At 46.9% G+C, this 15,875-nt stretch overlaps 1 protein-coding gene across 7 annotated transcripts in view; it reads right to left on the bottom strand.

Annotated features, from left to right (window-relative positions):
* Positions 1-15,875, bottom strand: part of NCK2 (NCK adaptor protein 2) — a 145,841-nt gene that overhangs the window by 20,729 nt on the left and 109,237 nt on the right. The gene's annotated exons all lie outside the window — the stretch shown is intronic.

The following is a 15,875-nucleotide window of genomic DNA, read 5'->3' as shown; positions in this document are numbered from 1 at the left end:
TCTTCGGCCTTCTTGTACCCGTTGGACTGATGAACTCAGACGTGCTCCAAGTCTAGGAGCGGTCAGAGCTGCCCACCTTGCTCCCACCTTGCCCGCCCACCACCTGCACCACTCCAGGGACACTCAAGACCCTCCCAGGGCTGCCTGGCAGCAGACTGGCCCCACTGGGTACAATCCAATACCCTCCTTCCCTTCTCTTCCTGCAATTCTCTCCTTTCAAAACAAGAGACTCGTTTCCCACATGTGATGAGCCAATTAGAAAAAATTAGTTGATCTGTTAAGTCTAAGGCAGAATTTTTCATACTGTGATTCAAAACCCACTAGTGGATCATAAAATCAACTGAATGGATTGTGACCATCTTGTATGTGTGTGTTGAGTTGTTTTGGTTTTCTTTAAGGGAATAAGAAAATCTCAAAGTGCATCAAGCATAGTCTGTTGCTTCAGTTACATAAGGGACTGAGTGCTGAGTTGCAGTGTGAAACTTCTTCCTGGGCATGGGGAAAACAGTGTGAAAAGCCCTAAGGCAAAAATGTTTCAGCCCGGGTAGAATGCAGAAAATTCTGGAACCTTCTTGAGAAGTGAGCCTAGGGGAGGAAGACGCATCAACGCTCAGAGCTGCGGTGTGCCACCAGACTTGTAGGGTGGGCCATGCTCCCCAGCTTTTCTTAATAGATGGCTGCCACCCACCAGCTCTGCATCACCTCCTAACTTGGTCAATGTGGAGATTTTGATGGTATGGAAACTCTGGCCATTTGCAGATTCTCCCCCCCTCCCCTTCCCATGACACTTTTATGGGTAGCTTGTACCTCTCATTTTCTTCCTTTAAATGGAGTAAAGACAGAATGATCCTAAGAGTTACCTTTGCTTCTACTCCCGTGTTGATGGGCAGGAGTTCAAGGGGAACAAAACGTTGCCCTGTGATCATCCTCCACTCTGGAGTGTTGCACACTGCCTCCTAGAGCAGGTTCACCCCTGGTCTAAGACTCCGCAGCCCCGCTCAGTGCCTCCAGCGGGGGCCAGCCACTGAAAGGCCTTCGGACGGCACAGCGATGTGAAGGGACTGTTCACAAGGTTTTTAGGCGAACATACCAATTCTTTAAACAAATGGCTTCTGTGTGTGTTTTTTTATACAACATTTTATTCAAGCATATAGGAAATACAAAAGTAAACCAGGATATTAAACCAAGTTAAGATTTTAGACTTCTACTTACAAGTTAACTCACTTCACATGAAAACATAAACCTCTAAATCTTCAAATGAATCCTCTCATGCGATTTCAAACCCACATTAATTTAGCTATGCATGAGAGAGCACTGTGGTGGTTCACTAGCTCCAGAATCCAGAAGGCAGACCGTTCATGAAAGTACACTTCTGTCCAGAAGGCTCGGGCACCAAGGTATTCTAAGCCTCATCAAGAAGTCCGCATGCTAAGGCAGCAATGACCAGGGAGAGGACAATTTCTACTGGTAACAAGACTTCAAGAAATAATATTTACAAATAACATTTTTTAAAAAGATTTATTTATTTTGAGAGAGAGAGAGAGAGAGAAAGAGAGAGAGTGTGTGTGTGTATGTGTGTGAGTGAGGGGAGGGGCGGAAGGGCAGAGGGAGAGAATCTTCAAGCAGACGCCCTGCTGAGCACAGAACCCGGTATGGGGCTCAATCTCACGACCCTGACACAATGACCTGAGCCAAAACCAAGAGTCAGACGCTTAACCAACTGAGCCACCCAGGCGCTCCTATAAATAACTTTCTAATAGATCTTTCCAAATTTGTGAGTAATGAAAGCTACTTGAGAAAATATGTACAGAAGAGCAGGATTCAGAATACTCATCGGCACAGAAAGGTGTCAAGATGAGCAGAAGAGACAGCATTAGACCTTAGAGAGTGGCACTGTGTCAGTGTGCTGGGGCTGCCACCATAGAGTACCACAGCCCACGGGGCGTTAACAACAGAACCTGATATTCTCTCAGTTCGGGGGGCTAGAAGTCAAAATATCAGGATGTCGGCAAGGTTGTTTCCTTCTGAGGCCTCCCTCGTTAGCTGGCAGATGGCCACCTTCTTGCTGTGTCTTCACATGGGCTTCCCTTCGTTGCATGTCTGTGTCCTAATTTCCTCTTCTTACAGGACACCAGTGACACTGGACTGGGACCCACCCCCCCCCAAGACCTCGTTTTAACTCAATGACCTGTTTAAAGGACCTTTACCAAGTCTAGTCACACACTGACTTACTAGGGGTTAAGACTGCAACATATGAATTCTGGGGGACATAATTCAGCCCCTAACAGGTACCTAAATGCAGACGTAATATAAGGCACAGGGAGCGCTCTATGAATAACAATTACTACTCTGACTGAGTGAGGGCTTGGAATTTCTTTTTTTCTCAGACGTATTTTATCAGGAGAGGGCCAAAGTCCTCTGAACAGTCTTGGCAACAACTTTACCCGTGCGAGATGGCCACCAAAATAGAAAGCTTGCCTGGCGAGCTTCTGGCACCTGAGAACCATTATTCCATGGGAGCACTGTCACATATAGCTGCAGAGGCAGTGAAATTCAAGAGACAGGTGTCTGGGAGGAACCTGACCTTACTGACACCTACATGATCTGAACACTCCCAACAGTCCCGTAACAAAGTAAGAATCCCCCCATTTCTGCAGGGGGGGAACTGAGGCTGAGGGGGATCAGGGAACTGGCCCAACACATACAGCCAGTGAAGTGGTGCAGACTCGTGCACCAATAAAGGTCTATTTAATCCATGAGCATGGATCAGAAGACCCTGTACCATGATTTCTATGGTAAATGCATGAGGTCTGTGGAGTGTCAAAAGTCTATCCTCACTTTCCATAAAACCCTCCAAAGCCATGATGAGTGCTCCCTCTGATCCTAGGGAAAGGAAATGGCCCGCGTCTCTAGGTGGAAGCTGGGCTGAGGTTCAGGGAGTGAAGATTTGGGATAAGAAACGTATCACAAGTAACCATGAGGCCACGAGGCCACTGCCATGCGGCAGCTATGAGATCTCAAAGGCTCAAAGGGAAATCTCTGAATGCAGAACAGGCAGTGTGGTTCACGGACGTCTCAGAGGATGGCTGTGCCCACCCAGCCCAAAGCCCCAAAACACCGCACAGTGTCCACGCTCCAGGCAACATTTAATTTAAAGGGAAACCTGTTACCCTCTAGGGAAGGAGGCAGAGTAGGAATTCCACAGCCTCCCCCCCTTTCCTGTGGCTATTTTGCCCACACATCTGCTCTATTTCTTCTTCTTTCATTCAAGTCATACCATCTACTTCTCCCAGCTGTAGCAAAAGCACCTTGAATTCCAATGTGTGTTTTTGATTTTTTAACAAAGATAATGGGATTTTTCTTTCTCTTAGAACTTTACACATTTTCCCAGCAGGAGAGGCAAATCCTCACACTCTTCTGCAAAGTCTCAGGCAATCTTTACCCACTATAAGTAAACAGTAACTAACCAAACGTGGTGGACTGGAAGCCCTCATTAACCAGTGTTTCTAATTCACACCTTCTCTGTGCCATATTTTGGAAGAACACACTTTCCCATAAGGCCTGCTCATCTTGGCCCAAACATGAATTCCTGGGATAGCCTGGGCTGTGGACAGAAAGAAGAACCCAAGAGCAGCAGCCCCTGCTGGGCCACACCCCTTTTCCAACACCCTCTCTCTTAAGTATGGGAGCTGGATACATACAGGATACCAGGCAGTTCCAGACCCCGCTACATGGGACCTGAAGCATGGGGGAGTACTGGGTGTTTCAGCAAGATTTGACATTACTTCAAATGATGGGCTTTTCTTTCCATTCTCCCATTAATCATAAAATCCAACTTCACAGATTTTATTTGGTGCTTGAGCGTTTTGGTTGGAGGCTTTGCTGCACTGTGCTCTGCATGAATCGTATTACGGATGAGAATATCTAGAATGAGACCATCAGAAAATCTCTGTGATTGCTGGCATGCTGTATTACGTGATTCTAAGTAACATTTTTTCACCAAGTAATGACTTCCTCTACAGTTTGTTCAATAATGTATAAACTGCAACATCTTCGCACAAAGAACAAAGAACGAATGGAAATCACTGTTAAAAAATGAAAAAGACGCTGTCTCATGTAGCATGCGCTCACAAGTGACCAGGATTTTAACTTCCAAGCTAAAGATTAGGCTCCCAGAACAACTGGGGTCCACAACCCCCCAACCCCCGCCCCCAGCAGCTCTAACGCTCTCCTTGCTCCACCAGGGGTCCTGGGCAGGAAGGTGCTGGACGATGTGCTCCACATATGGAGATGGGTAAAAGTCTTGGAGAGCCTGAACGCCAGCCCAGGATTCCAGGCCAGTTAGCGGTCACACTGCACAGAAGGGTGGAGACCCATGAGCGCAGGCTGCCTGGGATGGACTGGATTTACAGTTGGTGAACAAGCTCCTTGACAGAGCCACCTCCGGAGCTGTCACGTTAAAGACCAACCACAACTTGTTCCATGAACTTTGTCTGCATCTAATAACAGTAATAAAAATATGATTTGAAGTGGCAAACAGGAGAGCTGGATCTAAACAAACTACACTTTTCAGCTTTTGTGATGATTTTCTTACACCAAGCTCTGGATCTTTGATCCTGGGTTACATTTTCATTGATAATAATGAGCACATTTTAACTTTCTTGAATAAAATTACATGCACTAAAGGCGGAATTCTCATAAAAGCTTGAATATGTCATACATAATTAATGTTGGTGATTTCAAGTCAAAATCTTTTAAATACTCCTTTTAAGATGAAGAGATGTTATAACAGACGACTTCAAAATATGCTCTGTCACCTTCCAGCTGGGGTTCTGGAGATTTAAGACAAAATGTCAAACAAATTTGATAGTTCAGAAGTATATTCTAGACAATTCATTTAGACATTGTACACCCGAGTTTAGGAGGTCCATGGCAAAGACATTTTATTTTTGTTACTTATCGGACCTGCAACATAAAGCAGATTTAACCAGAAAGCTTCCTTGTACCTAAAATGCCATTTACAATAAGACTGAAGGTCATTAATTTGTGGGGATTTCCCCCATTAGGTTTAGGGGCTGCTATAAGCGTCAACTAAAAATTCCAAAGGGCTTTTATTTTAAATGCTAAGGAGATCTGACAAAGTTTGATTAGGGTACAAAGCGTCCAAAGCAATTTTTCATATAAGGTTAGGATATATTTAATGTTTGGCTTCTAATAGATTTTTGTGCTATTATATGTGCATTTAATTTGTGTCTGGTTTTTTTAGCTATGCCGGAAGATTAGCTTTCACCAGTGCCGAAATTTAGGATCAAAATATTTGATATATATATATATAAAGGAAAAAAACCCTCAAATTTACTAAACTTCCGATGTTTTATTTTTTTAAAGATTTTATTTATTTGACAGAGAGAGAGTTAGCGAGAGCAGGAACACAAGCAGGGGGGAGTGGGAGAGGGAGAAGGAGGCTTCCTGCAGAGCAGGGAGCCCGATGCGGGGCTCCATCCCAGGACCCTGGGATCATGACCTGAGCCGAAGGCAGACACTCAACGACTGAGCCACCCAGGTGCCCCTAGACTTCCTATGTTTTAAAGGGTGACCATTTAAAATCAATGCCGTAGTCCTCTGTTGTTGTTTTCAACTGTTCAGTATCCTTTATCCCTTAGAGAAGGGATACTCCTCTTATGGCTTCAGCAGGGCCATCCCTACCCCATTGGGCCATCCATAGGGGACCCATGACTCCCACCCACCGCAGTTATGAGGGAGTACTGGCTCTCTCCACCTGGAGTTGCCCACGTTTGTAGAAGTCTGTGAAGAATGAAGGGCTGAGCAGGGATGAGGCCCAGAATGAGACGAAGAGCCCCTGGATCCAACCATACTTCCCAGTGATGTGAGCTGACGGATTCTCTTTTGAAATTTTCCTTTTTTTTTTTTATGGGGCGCCTGGGTGGCTCAGATGGTTAAGCGTTTGCCTTCAGCTCAGGTCATGATCCCAGGGTCCGGGGATCGAGCCCTGCATCGGGCTCCCTGCTAGGTGGGGAGCCTGCTTCTCTCTCTGCCTCTCTCTCTCTCTCTCTCTCTCTGACTCTCTTGAATAAATAAAACATTTTAAAAAAAATTTCCTTTTTTTTTTATCTTGTCTACTTTTGATTTGACTTTCTGTCACTCCAATGAAGAGTGCTGAAAAATACAACTGCCCACCCCCACTCTCACTCCTTCTAGCCCACCTCCTTCAATATGCCAAACTGTTGATTCCCCCTTAGCAAAGTGCTATATTTGGGTGAGAAAGTCAAAAAAATACAGTCATAGCTTGGGAGCACCCAGGTTTGAATACGGGAGTGTGGGTGGGACAGTGAGGATGGGGGCCAGCGTCCCCGCCAGGTCACGGTTAGCTGCCAAGCTGGCGTGCCTGCTTCCTAAACCCAGAGAATCCTGGGTTGAAAATACTTACTGCAAGAGCCATCATGGGAAATCTGTGGCATTGGGTGGCCAAAGACATCAGGCTTAACCGATCCACACCACTGAACCTCAATCTGATGGGGGCCAGCGTATTTGACTTACGATGGTCCCAAATGAATTCACTGTGGCTGGTATCTTAGGCACCAGATAAAAAATCTTTTTTTTCCCACAGTCCAGTAATTTATTTTAAATTTGAGTAATTTCAAATTTCACAAACAAAACTGAAGAACAGCAATATTTTGTTTGAATTCTCTCTTCTGTACACTCAGTGATCTAAAACACCACAATATCCAACATACACAAACCCCAAGGGCAGCTCAAGGCGGGGGGGGCACGCTCTTCAGCACAACTTATTTCAGACAAGGCCAAATCTAAGTCAAAGTCGACTCAAACAAAAATTCCCTCACTCAGCTGTTTCAGTGAGCATGTTTCTTTTGTCACACAGAGGCTCAAACACGTCACCAACTGCTGACCAGGGATGAGCTCAGAAGAGGAGAGGCAGCGTGGGGGCAGAGGAGACAGGCTGCACGGGGCTGTGAGCAGACATGAAGGAGGCCGTGGGGCCATGCTGTGCAGGACCAGTGGGAGGGCCGGATGTGGGACGAGGCCAGAGAGCTTGGCCGGGCTGGGGCGAAGACATGTACGGTGGAGGCCGGCTGAACTGTGTTGGGCAAAGCAAAAAGCTTGTCAACTGAACTCTCTTCTGAGTGTTCTGCTGGCAGAAAAAGTTCCACCTGGCACCATGGCTCACCATGAGGACCAGATAGGCTGAAAGAAGGGGAAATACTAAATTTCTAACCACTTGTGAGACAAAGGACTAAATGCATCCTTGGCAGCTTTTGTGTCTCTTTGGGCAACAGCTTCATTTGCAAACCAGCCTTACTGTCACTGCCGCTGGGTGCCACAGTCCATCCACGCTCTCTGTAAGGTCTGACAACAACAGGGGAGAAGACATCCTTTTGACAGCCAGGCTGGGCTAGAAACAAAGGAGGCTGGAGTATCAAGTTGGCCAGGAAACTTTCTTCCTCCAGTGGTTTGAATCTAGCTTTTAAAAAATGAAAACCAAGGTTTTTCCCAAAAGCTTAGTCAGTCTGCATCTCCACGGCCTGACCCCAGGTCAGGCAATATGACCATGGTAAACACCAGGAGCTCATGGGCAGGACTCAGGGTCAGCGAGTAACTAACTTCCTGTGGGCCTTTCCCCCACAGTAAAGCGAGGGCTGATCCCAAACCCCTGCTAAGATCCTCAAACAGGAAAATGTCATGTAACCCCCATGCCCCCCCATAGTACTCTGCCACCTTGATTTCAATGCCCGCCTCACTGTGCTGCATTAGCACCCTGAGAAAGATGGTGCTTGGTCCTGTTGTGGCCTCAGGGCCTGACATTCAGGAAGTGTTTGCTCAAGTTAATAAACTCCACTTCCTATCTCACCACCACAATTCTGTAGGCACTGATCTGTCCTTCCCAAGTGAGCTCTCCAATGATACACACCCATGTTGCCGGGAGTGTTAACACATTACTGAGAGGGGACCGTGATCACGATTAGCAACCCTCCCAACCCCAGAGGGAGGAAGGCCACATGTAGATGGAAGGGGGCTGCCTAACCGGAGGCAAACCCCCACTGCCTGAGTAGGGGCTGCCAGCTGAGGGAGGGACATAGTGACTACTGGCCATCCCTCTGCCCAGGTGGTCCCTCTTCCAATGGGCAGCCATCCGAAGACCCAGCTCACAGACAGGTGGGCAGTCACACGGGGCTACGCGTCCAGGGCTCTGAACTGGAATTTCCATCTTTGGGCATCAGAAAGCCTATTCACGTGTGAGCTGGCAGTTAAGTAACATGGTCGAACATTTAAGCCCGGAAAAAAAAATCATTTACAATATAGGATTTTCTATCAAATGTGAAAGTCGAATGGTAACACAGATGCCAATGAAAAGAATTTTTTAAAATTTTCATTATAATTTTTAATTAAAAATATACATATTTAGTAGCTCTCAACACATATTCCCGACCCATTAGCACAAGCATTTCTGAATATGCAAAGGGGTGTATGAGATGTGGTGCGGCTCAGCTACAACACACTGCCATATTACTGAACGTGTCAATCCACTGGCAGAGGCTCAGCACGCATGCAACTTTTTAGGACCGTACCTGCTAAGTAAGATGAAATATGATAAATACATGCAAACGAGTAAAGGGACAGGCACACTCGTGGGGAAAACACAGGTGGCAAGTGGCAGGCAGAGACGACGGAACCATACTTCAGACTGCATTCCAAGCCTGGTTCTCACACCAACTACTAGCTTTGGACCTCGGTGGTTCAATATCATCTCTATCCCTCGGTTTCTTCATCTGTAATATGAGGATATCGGTGCCTCTGTGGGCTGTTAGGAAGGTCCAGGAATGGGGAAGCACATGAAGCGCAGTGTCTCAGACACAGCAAAAGACCAAGCGACAGCCGTCATTGTGTTTATTGCTATTATTAAAACATCTAAGGGTTTCCCTTCCTTGTTGAGAACACAGGCAGGGGCAAGTGGAGAAGAGCACAAGCAGTGTTCTCCCAACAGAGGTGGGCACATACCTGTTTTCTTCCTAAATGCTCTGGGGGCAGTCCGGCCCTCAACCTCACTCCTGCTTTCCAGGTCCTGACCTGGAGCAGTGACGTCACAAGGACCGTCATGATCAGTCAGAGGGAACGAGCGATCAGTGCAAAATGGGCCTTCGCACAGGGTGAAAAAGGAGCCCTGTTTTCCCAGTAGGGATGAGCAGAAAGGCTCACATGCTGCTCTGGACAGGGCAGACACCGTTACTAAGATGCCAGGCTATACCTGCCTGTGCTCCAAGAAGGGGCCTTTGATGTCTCTGGGCTCCTGGCCTCCAGGCCCTCCTCATGTCTGGCTTCCATGGACAGCGTCCCGCCTGCACCTGGACAGGCCTGGCTCTGCTGTGAATGAGCCTTGCAACCTTGGGCAAGTCACTCAATTTGCCTGATTTTCGTAGAAAAGCTTGGACCAGGTTATCTCAAGCCTCATTCTGGTATTCGAGGGTTCTACAGAGAGCCAAACTCTCAAATGAATTCCACTTTTTAAACTTAACTATACATATTTGGATAAAAGAAAAAAAAATCCACGGAAGAACCTCAAGGGGTTCAAATGGTCACCACAGCATTTTTCTTAGCACCTTAGATTAAACATTATGGATTTAGCCAGATTAAACTAGTAGCTGAAGAACGACTACAATTCATGCTCTACTTATAAACACTCCAATTTTCCAAGTCAGACCATCCACTGTGTTGCTCCCCGAAAAAAACAAAAATACAAAGTCAAGCGAGATTTCCTGCAAACAACTGCCACAGAATGGCCCACTCCAAGGAAACACGATGGCTCTAGCCCTAAAAATGGATGAAGAACTGCCCTCCGGGTGGCTTCCTGGCTGTGAGAACCACTGGAGCAACTGGGGGTGTTTGTAGAGTCTGTGGGTTTGCAGCAGAGCTGGGGAAGTATGAAGACAAGGCATCAACGGTGTGGAGGGCTGCCTGCAGCCTGCCAATTACACTCCAGCCTAGTGTGGGGATTAGGCATGGGTCCTGCAGGTGCCCACTTGCCCTCCAGTGATGAGCACCCAGCAGGGGCTCAGCGGGAGGAGGCACCACAAGGAGTTGCCCAGGCGGGCCCTGCAGGGATCTGAGGGGCTCAGCATCAAGCACCGCAGCACATGCGGGTAAACAAATACCCTCTCTGCCCTCCATGTCTACCCCCAGGGAACAGACCCAAAAATGTAACAGTGAGAAGGAACATTTGAGACATATGGAGAGGGTTTAAAAAAGAGTGTGCCATATGGGGAAATGCAGTTAGAAACATGTAAGAAAATTTTACTTTAATTCCTAGGCATTTTTAGTTCATGTTTCTCTGTTCTAAAACTTGAGGCTCCCACATGAATAACTCTTTAGTCAAGAAAGGGTGTTCTCTATGCTCTTTAGAAAACTGAAGCAGAAAATGGTAATTTTAACAAGCACCATACAAGACATCGGTTTCGGGGAAGTACTTAACCTGTGTTCTCCTCCTTCCTCAGGGCACAGGGGGGCGGGTAATGTCCAGCCCAAGAGCGATGTGGCTCTCGCACACCCACACACAACGTGGCTCTCGCAGACTACACGCCTGCTTCTCCTGGTTTTCTGGGGTACAGACCCCTCCTCATTTCCCCTTGCCTCTCCTGGCTTTTCTCTCGTTAGCATTCTTTTTAACAATCTGTCTCGTCTCTAATTATCCTCCCACTGATCTGTTGTGAGTTGTTTTACATTTTTGGTTCTAAATACTTGGACGCTTATGATATACAAAAACAAATCCAAGTTTATTTTGGGTCGCTGGCACCACAATTGCCGTAGAAGCTTCCATATTATGTGGGCAATACATCTGGCAGGTCACTTCTACTGGGAACGAGAGCTCCCAAGACAGAATCCTAAAGAATTCCAAATTATGAGAAGTGTAGGTGATTCATGGTCATAACAACGGTAGATTATACAACAGAGACCAGCAAGGTAAACTTCACATGCTAAGTGTAACTCAGACTCCCTGTTTTGTTACTGTGGAGGGGTGATAACTGGCTGGAGGAACTGAATGTTCAAAATCAAAAGGAGTTACCAGGTGATGGGGATTAAGGAGTGTACCTGTCATGATGAGCAGTGGGTGATGGATGGAAGTGTTGAATCACTGTACTGTACACCAGAAACTAATAGAACACTGCATGTTACCTATACTGGGATTAAAACAAAAATCAGAAGGTGTTACCTTAATCTTTCCATGTGTTATATACAAACTTTTCATGAGGGATGGTTTGGCTTTGCACTTTCTCGAAACAAAGAACTGGTTCCTCAGAGACACATAGCTTAGGAATCACATTTGACTTCCAGCAAGATTAACAGCGATTTTCTTACTCTTGAAGAACATTCCAACTAGGAAACAAACTACTTCTTTGACAGATGTACCACAAAGAAATCAGCTTCTCCTCTTGCATGGCTGACAGAATATCCAGAACTCAGGGACGTGCTGGGATCAGCACGTGCACCTTGCAGAAAGAGCCTGGTACCATCCGGACTAATAGCAGAATTAGTAACAGCGAGGAGTCACCTACACATCGTGGTTCTCATTATATACGTGTATAAATTACTGAGAAAACAGACACAGATGATTACAGACCCAGGGATAAGTTCTGGGTGAGGAGATCACAGGTGATTTGTATTTTCTCATATTTTCCAGGCTTTTAAAAATAAGTATGCTGCATTAAATGGTAGTTTGATAAAGTACCAGCATCTCAGAGATTACAGGGCTGAGAAATACCTGTTTGCAGAGACCTGGGTCATCCAGAGAAACCATGAGTGGCCAAGACGGCTGAAATGTATGTGCCCAGTAGTGGTGGTTACAGGCTTGCTGCTGGCCAAACGGCTCCCGAAATAAAAATCAATGTTCAGACAAGGAGACATGTTCCCGTGACATTCAGCTTCTAAATCATTTTAATGAATGGCTCTTGCTCACCTCCACATGAAGGAACTGGGCAGAATTACTAAGTGACTCCCTTGGGGTCAGGAAGAAAATGATGCCCACTGAAGGAGCTGGTCCCCTAGCATTTTAGGGGCCAGAACAAGAGTGGCAAGAAACCACAATGGCTGTGTGGGTGGGGACCCAGGGAGGGGTGGATTTCACTGGCAGGCACTGTGTGTGTCCCCCCAACCCTGCCCGATCTGAATCCCCAATTCTAGCAGCTGATCAACAACAATAGAGGTTGAAGTCAGGCAGAAGTGGTGTGAATTACAACCCTGTCTCTTACTGCGCGTTCCTGGGCACATCCCTAACTTCCCGGTTTTCACACGGGGACCCAGGATATCAGCACATCCCTCCTCGAGTTACTGTGAAGATGAAAACAGAAATGCATGCAGGCACCTAGCATGCTACCGGGCACAACGAGACACTCAGAGAGAGATGGTTACTACCGTCCGCTCACTGGCAGACTGCACACAAAATCTGTTTTGGGGTCCTGGTCTGAATTTTTCAGCGGCATTTCGCTTTTGGTTTGGCTGTGGGGTGTGGGGGAGACACTTTTTTGCAGGGAATGTCAGGAGCACAGGGAATGTGGGCTCAGGGAGCCTGCAGGCTCTTCTGCCAGAGCACGGCTGTGGTGACAGAGCTCCAAAAGGGACTGGAGGCCTGGGACCAGTCCTCGGGACAAAAGAAACACTGAAAGACTATCTGAGGTCCCTAATACACTGTTGAAGAAATGTCAGGTCTCCACTGTGGGCCCTGGATAAAAATATTTACACAGAAGTCCAAAACCAAAATCACTTAAAAATAAGAAGTACATTATCACAAACATCTGAATTTTGTCTCCTGAAGTTGACATTCATGCCTGAAGCATCCCACTGAACATTTTCACAGATGTCCTGCAGTCACCTCAAACTCAAACAGGTCTTGCCCTCACGGCCCTGTTTCTCTTCCTACTTCCCAAAGTCTCTGCTGGACATTCATTCAGGCTCAGAACCCCAGAGTCGTCTGTGGCTAATACTTCTAGCTGCTCCATACCCAGTCAACACAGAGTCCTGGGGCTTTCCTATGAAATCCCCCTCTACTGCTGAGCTCAGGACTTACAACATCACCCCTGGGTGGCTCTGAGGCCTCATTCTCAGCCTCCTACGGACAGACAGGTCCTTTCTAGTCCCTTCCTGAGACCAGGCTGCCTCCTGCATACTCTGATGGTCATCTCTGTCCACCATATGGAAACTCTTGGGGGTTCCCTTTCTAAATGGTACCGGGCCTGGTGTTCAGGGCCTGCCATGCAGGGCACCCGGATGCCTCAGGATGCCCCCATGTTCTCCCTCACCCTAGTCCAGCTAGCTCCCTGAACATCCTCCGACACAATTTGGATTCCAGCCTCCAAATCTTGGCTTATGTTCTCTCTTCCTCATCTGAAGCCCCATCTGCTCTCCTGAGGGTCCACTCAGCCTGGGTATTCTTTACTGAATGACTCCATTCAATTCTCAACAATTGCAGAAGACAAGCAGTCACTTATCCCATTTTACAGATGACGCAGTTGAGGTTCACAGGGTTCAACAGTTGGATAAAGACTGGATCTGAACATGGCGGTGAGTCTCTCTCCTGACCACTATGCATATGGCTCTGTGAAGGGCAGGACAGAGGCCCACACTGCAGTTTTCAATGAGACAGGCCAAGACAGTGCCACAGCTCAGCTGAGGACTGCTTATTTGTGCCAGTGTCATTTCCCCAGTTATCACAAGCTTCTCAAAGTCAGGGACTGAACCTTCTCTTTTCTTCATATCCCAACAGATGAAACAACATCCGGCCAGGCTCCCACTTCTGATCCAGACATACCCTATTACACCATGCCGATCTGCACATAATGTTTGCATCTCTGTTTCAAAGGCTTTGGTTACTGTTTTCAGAGGTCACTCAGCAGGGAATGAAGCTGCTCAGAAGGGATTTCCCAGGGACAGGGTGAGGAGGGGAGAGCACAGACTCAGACTCACAGCTCCCACAACCACAGGCTGGGGCATTCGTTACTCACCGTTCATTTTTAACTGACCACCTGCCCTGGCTCAAGCCCTCAGAGCACATCTATAAGCACAGCAGAGATCCACAATCCTGTGGTCTCTAAACAAAAATTCCCTCATAGTTCACACAATCGTGGAAGCGGTGAGCCCAGGAGGTCATTTCTGACCATCACTCTCCCTCTCTCCACTTCAACAGAAAAATAACACACTGAACTGACTGAACAGTCCGGGCTAATCCAGCAAGCAGCAGGGATCCTCTCACTTGCAAGCTAGTGACAAGGACAGAACTCTGGATAATTAAAGTTCTCAAGTATTGTGGGAAAGCATTCTCAGGAAGCATCAGTCGGACATGTCTACACCCGGTGTTATTCTTACATTTTAGGTCCAATGGCAGCAGGTGCTCAGTGATACTCTGATCTCTGAAAGGCTGAAGCCAAATTTAGGATAAGTAGATGCCTAGACAAAGTGGAGGGTGGGGGAGCCCAAGTTATATCTCCTCTGCTACAAGCCAACTTTAGACCCTTGGGGTGGTCCCCAAACCACTCACGTCCGTCCATTCAGTTTAACGTAAAGTTACAACAATGGCGCAAAAATCTTATTTTCCCTGAGCCATCTGAGAGCCACTCTCCTGTCTACACAATGTTCCAACAAACCTAAACGCTCAGTGTGTATTTCTACAAATAAAGACATTTTCCTCCACAGCCGCAATACAACCATCAAATCAGGAAGTTAACATCAATGCGTTATTATTCCCAATTCTCTGAGCCCATTCAAGTTTTGCTAGTATGTTTTTCGTCTCTAAAATAAAGGATTGGGTTTCAAGAAAATCTCCTCTAATATTCCAACTGCCTGTCTCTGCAACAGAATTCTATCAGAGGTCTACCCACTAAATCCGGGTATTCAACTTGGATTTGGATTCAAGTTTGAGATGAAATCCCATCTCCATCCCACACCAGGACTAGCAGTGTGTTCCTGGGGAAGTCATGTAGCCACCTGAAGTCAATCCCAGCATGGCTCTGCCTCTAGGGGCCTTGGGAATTTCACCCATAGGAACTGCCCCCTCCCTGTCTGAAAGCATTAGCCCAGCAGGGTCCGAGGGCTATTTTACAGTTAGTTAGCATCAGGGAGTCTCCCTCTGCTCCCAGGTCTGGCTTGGAATCAGGGGTGGGAGTCCGGGGCCTAATCACTGGTAGGGTGCTAACTGGCCTTAGGTATGGCCACACTGGGACAAACGCTAAAGAAACAACGGTGGGGGGGGGGGGGGGGGGGGGATCACTCTGACTCCAGATACCCAGAAAGGTGGTCAGCAAACAGCATGTGTGCCTTGGAACAAACCCTCCCGAGGAGGTTGCTAATAGCTTCTAAATGCAACCGTATCGTTTTAGGCAACCCAAGGCAGCACATGGACTTCAGTGAACCACCGAGAACAGAGTTAACCTTTGGGGCTTTGCTGGATCCCAGCTGCTGTCATGAAGTTATAACAAAAATCGTTCTTCAGTAGTCTGAGGGAGAATCTTTGAAAACTACCTCCCTGGAAGCAGCCACCTCATCTCAAAAGATGCAGCACGGTGCTTTAAAACACCTAACCTACATGATTTAATAAGGAGGCTGCAATGTCAAGGCCAGAGTGTAGACCAGGAATGCTCTTCATCGCAAAGCAAAGAACTGCACGGTTTGAGCCCTTCAAAACATCAAGTGGGCTCAGCCAGGAGAATCTTAACAATTGCCCCTTGTTATCCGCGGAAAAGTTCTCTTTGACTATTCATGATCATAAGTTGAGTATGAGAGGAGATCCAGTGTATAAATGTTTTGCTCATGTGCAAATAAGAGCTCATATTGTTTTATTCAATTATAAATTATTA

Source organism: Callorhinus ursinus, unplaced genomic scaffold, assembly GCF_003265705.2.
Source record: "Callorhinus ursinus isolate GAN/ISIS: 27379988/994484 unplaced genomic scaffold, GSC_fseal_2.0 scaffold10, whole genome shotgun sequence".
Lineage (NCBI taxonomy): Eukaryota > Metazoa > Chordata > Mammalia > Carnivora > Otariidae > Callorhinus > Callorhinus ursinus.
Note: the sequence above shows the minus strand (reverse complement) of the source record. Positions and strands in the feature narration are given on the sequence as shown.